The sequence below is a fragment of the Vidua chalybeata genome, chromosome 1, assembly GCF_026979565.1.
Source record: "Vidua chalybeata isolate OUT-0048 chromosome 1, bVidCha1 merged haplotype, whole genome shotgun sequence".
Lineage (NCBI taxonomy): Eukaryota > Metazoa > Chordata > Aves > Passeriformes > Viduidae > Vidua > Vidua chalybeata.
Genome location: NC_071530.1, coordinates 135,532,324 through 135,537,081, shown reverse-complemented (window position 1 = coordinate 135,537,081; position 4,758 = coordinate 135,532,324). Strand labels below are relative to the sequence as shown.

The window sequence follows — 4,758 nt, the reverse complement described above, 5'->3', positions numbered from 1 at the left end:
GGGCTCAATGGGAATGTGAGAAATGAAACAACAGTAATCTCATGCTGGAGCATGCTTCTGCTTTTGTGTTCTGTTGCTGCTACCAAAAAAAAAAAAAAAAAAGGACCTTCTTGTGGATTTCATCTATGTACATTCAAATGAGAGCTGCTGTCCTAAAAATTTAAATCGGAATAGATGGCAGAGAAGGAAAGAGGGTGAAACATTCAGAGAGGCGCAGAGAGGCAAAAGATGCAGCCTTGCTACAAATACAGAGCCTGTGCACATCCACAGTCATATTTGACCCACAAAAACACCAAAATTCCAAATTGGGAACAATCCTTGGGACAACGTAATGGTAACCACCCTTTAGTCACCAGACAAATCCATACCAGAGGTGACCTGGACTAGGTGGAGGGAATGGAACTTTCTGGACATTACTTTACATGATAGGAAAAATTCTTCCACTCTGTATTTATATTTTTTACTTTTTCTGGGGCATTTTAAGGCTACCAAACCCCAAGTAGTTGTACAGGATTGTTAGACACATTGTGTGCCTTATTAGTTCAGGTTTTGAAATCAGCTCAGCAGTAGATCTTATCTCCTTGTAGAGAAACCTCTGAATAAGTATGTGGACCATGCATCAGTCCAAAAAAGAAGGGCACAAATCACTAGAGCAAGTTAACATTTTCACATTCAGGCAGGCTCAGTCCTCTAAAGAGAAAATATTTGTTACACTATTATCTTTGCTTAATATTTGATCTTAAAATAATTTCTGTTCTTGATTTCAGGTGTTCCACTAAAATATCTGGGCATGCATCATCCTTCACAGACAGACAAGCACTCTTACAGGGAAGGAGGAAGAGATCTAATTAGCTTTTCAATGTCTGATCTGGAATAAAAAGGTGGAGTTCACACCAGGCTTCATTTATGGTAGCAATATCTGTAGTGCAAAGTCATTTGTATTTCTCCACTTGCCAAATCTGAGGAGAGATGGTGACAAAAAAATAATACAGAAGAAACCATTAATTTGTATGTAAATAAAGCAAGCTTAACAAAGACTAGCTGGAGTTACCACCTGCTGCTCAGCTTCTTCACATAGAAGGAGTAGTAGACAAATGGGGGTAATGTGTTGAATGGTTATTAGTCTCCTCATTTTTGCAAAAGTCATTGCAAATTTGAGGCACTTTTAAAGTTGCAGGAATAATTTATTTTTTCCTCTCCATTTTGTGGATATTGGTGAGAGCAATGGGAGAAGAAAATATATATTTTCAAGATCACTCTAAGTATAATAAACCCCAGGAGTTAAATAACAAACTCTATTTTATTTTGCATCTTTTCATTTTTAACTCTGCCTTTTTAATATTTTTGCTCTTCTATTTTGTAAAATACAAAGGGCTAGAGGCTCCCTTACTGGAAAAAAAACTAAGTCCATTGTAACTGGATTGCTGACCTCTTAATAATTATTTTTATGGACCCTGGGAAATTGCAAGGAGATAAAAATGTGAAAAAAACAAAAAAAAAACCTGCTTTCCTTGTTCTCTGTGCAAGTGGTGATCATCAGGAAAGAAAGCTATGATTTGCTGCATATCTTCTCCTTTTCCCCAGCTCATTACAGACCCCCAAGCTGTGAATCCGTGGTCCAAAATGCAGGAAACTGTCAGGTGGAGGGTGTTTTTAATACAAGTCTTACATTAAGAGAAGTGAAACCTTAAGGCATAAATACATTTTTCTCTTTCATATCATTTAAGCTAGCTGAATACTTCTTAGTGTTCAGTAAATATAAATGTATTTTGCCCCAGAGCCAGAACATGCTGTAAAGAAGTATTGTTCTGCTCAGGATGAAAACCTAACATGGATTTCAAAGTCTTCCTTAGACAGATAGTCTGTGCAATTGGCTGAATTTATGAGAAGCCTGGGCACTTTCCTGCCTTGTCATGTGCAAGTTTTCTAATTGTCCAGCTTTGGAGGCTGTTGCCACTTCAACTACAAGTTCTAAATATTACATAAAGGTTGTACTCCTTGAGCTGGGTCATGGAGGTGGTGATGGGATCAGGAGCAGAAGAGCACTGGCCTCATGCTCCATGCTGGGTTTATTAACCTCTCACTGTGGGCCTTCACCCCCCTGCTTAGGCATACCAACCAGCCTGAGCACCCAAAATGGCTCTTTTGAGCTAAAGAGGTCAGAATCCCATGGAGCACATCCCAGGCTAAAACCTGAGACAGCAACAGCTTCTTCTGTGGTCATTAGCTGTGTCTTCAGTTAATGAGCCTTTGCTAATCACCGTGCCTTAGAAAGAGCTGGTGCCTTAAAGTGAATGTGGCAGCCATGGGTGTGCAGGAACAACACTGCATGACTTCTGCAAGAAATGAACTGTAGTCACACATCACAAGCACAAAGGTGATTAAATCCTATATTCTGTGTTGCTTTCATCTCTTTTTTCACTAACATGACAAATTGGTCTGTTGTGCCACTGGGACTCCAACAACTGGAACAGGCATGGACAGTGAATAACATCAGGCCCTGAACTAGAGGGCATGGCTCAGACCATCTCTCTTAGAGGCAAATGAAGTGAAATACCATGTCCCTTTTCTCACGCAGACAAATGATTCCTAATGAAGATGTTGAACTTCACTGTCTTTCAATTGGTACATCTGAAGCCACTCCACTGCCAATTATATGGGTCTGAAAGGGTATTTAGTGAGTTCAGTCAGATGGTGAAATATGCTGAAATAAATTTTTTAAAATCCCTCTATTTCTTTAGGGCTAGTTTTTTTCTGTGCATATTTCAATATAACAAATACCTCAAAAAAACATCCTTTATATTTTCCCCTCTTATCAGAATCATTCCCTCTGGCCCTCACAGAAAACATATTTGGAGGTGGATCACATTTTCTATCCCTTTTATACTGTTTTAGATAGCAAAAGTGGGATTTTAGATGCCTCAGGAGTTGGATTCTGCTTATTCTCACTAATTTCTGAGCCATATTACTGCATCACCTGTTGATCCTGGGGACACCCCACACCATGTGCTGCACAGCCTATTCCACAGTCCCTGGGTGGGGTGGCAATCCTTTCCTCTTGGAAGCTACTCATTGCAGCAAGTCACAGATCATGCCATGACATCATCCCCATGACAAGCAAAATGAACTGAGGACACAAAACAGGACTATATCACCCAAGCATGGTTTTTGCTTAGGCAAAAATACATTAACTTCTTTCCCTGATCTATCCACTGCCATCCTTTCTGTCATCCTAACTGTCATCCTGGGTGCATATTGGCAGGCCCTGATGCCAGTCTTTGCCTTTAGAATCAGACAGAAAGTAGTTGGCTTCAAAGGGGTTATCTAAAGAGCCTTTTTACTTGAATGTCCATCTTAGGAGCTGCTTTGGAATGGGTTTTCACACACAGGTTTGGAGTCTGATGAAATAACCTCTGAACTAGTTAGCAGATAGACATTACTCCTTGCCATTTGAATTATATTTCCATCTCCTTATGTTTTCTTTTTTTCCATGGAGCATTTCAGGATAATCAGTTTTATTTGGTTATTAATCTATCTTTATGCTACTTTATTCAGAATTCTCCAAGTCCTATTTTTGTGTTGGGGAAATATTGATCAGGTGCAGATGTGCTCCATTTGTGAAACAGTCATTTATATTGGGTAGATGGAGAGGAAGAGAGGAAAAATAATACTATTTGCCTTCTTTCTAGGAAGACAGGAGAGAGAATAAAGAAGAAGGAAGTTTCTGCTGTAGCTGGGACTGGAAGTCATAGATTTGGGCATGAGTCATCCTAAACATGTGATAGTCATGTTTTGGCATTTTCTGATTTTAACAAAAAATGTCAAAGCTTTGCTATTCTAAGTGATCCTGCAGAGTGACAAAGAAAGACTGTATTGAAAACTGTGTTGAAAATTCAGTTATTTCTAGTTGCCACAGAGAGTGGCTGTGCAGAGGGCTGAACTCCCAAATAACTGTGTGCATTCAGAGAACTGCTTCTTTTCTGTGAAAACCCCAAACAAGAAATGTGCAGCAAAGGCAGCTAAGGATAAAAGTGTTTGCTAATGGTATGAGCCAAAATGCTCCTGCTGTGGCCCTTTTCAGGAAGCACATAGACAAAATTTGCAGCTCATTGTTCCTAACAGGATTGTATATGCAATTTTTGCACATTTATCCCAGAACATATATTGAAGTGGGCTTGGTGCTTTGCTCATCTGCAACTGCTGCATCAGTTTATGATGTGAAGAATCACAAAGGCACTCTAGCAGATGTGTCTAAGCATCATGTCCATGCCAGAAAATCAGCATGTGAAATAAGTTTGAATAAGACAAGTAGATAATTTGAAGGCCAACACAAGCCTCTTGGTATCCCCTGCTCAATTAGTTTTGAAAGAAAAAGCTGCTGCTAAGATGTGCTCTAAGGTACCCATGCAATTCAACCAATTCCAGCACTTCCAAGGTTTTCTGCAGCACAGAAAGATCTTGTTAATAAACTCCTCAGCTAAACTATGTTTTCAACTTGTGATGTTCAGTGGTGTTCAGTTAATTCAGTCACGCAACATCTGTGTAACTTAGGCAATTTAGCAACTTTTAGCAATTGCTGGATGTTGTTTTGGTTTTTGACATGGCTTTTCATGTCTATCTTTGGTTGTCAGAATGTATGAACCTTGATGAAAAAAAGGGTTAAAAATTTACCTGAAGAGAGAGTTTAAGTACCAGGTGGGTTCTCGAAGAATCTAAAACCGTCTGAAGGTTGCCCCTTAGAAATGAATAAACAACTTA

General features: G+C 39.3%; 1 long non-coding RNA gene across 1 annotated transcript; it reads left to right on the top strand.

Moving 5' to 3' along the window:
* The first annotated feature begins 3,182 nt into the window (after positions 1 to 3,182).
* LOC128791381 (uncharacterized) lies at positions 3,183 to 3,732 on the top strand. Its single transcript, XR_008432039.1, has 2 exons — positions 3,183 to 3,389; positions 3,690 to 3,732. It is a non-coding gene; the product is annotated as an uncharacterized LOC128791381 (long non-coding RNA).
* The last annotated feature ends 1,026 nt before the right edge of the window (positions 3,733 to 4,758 follow it).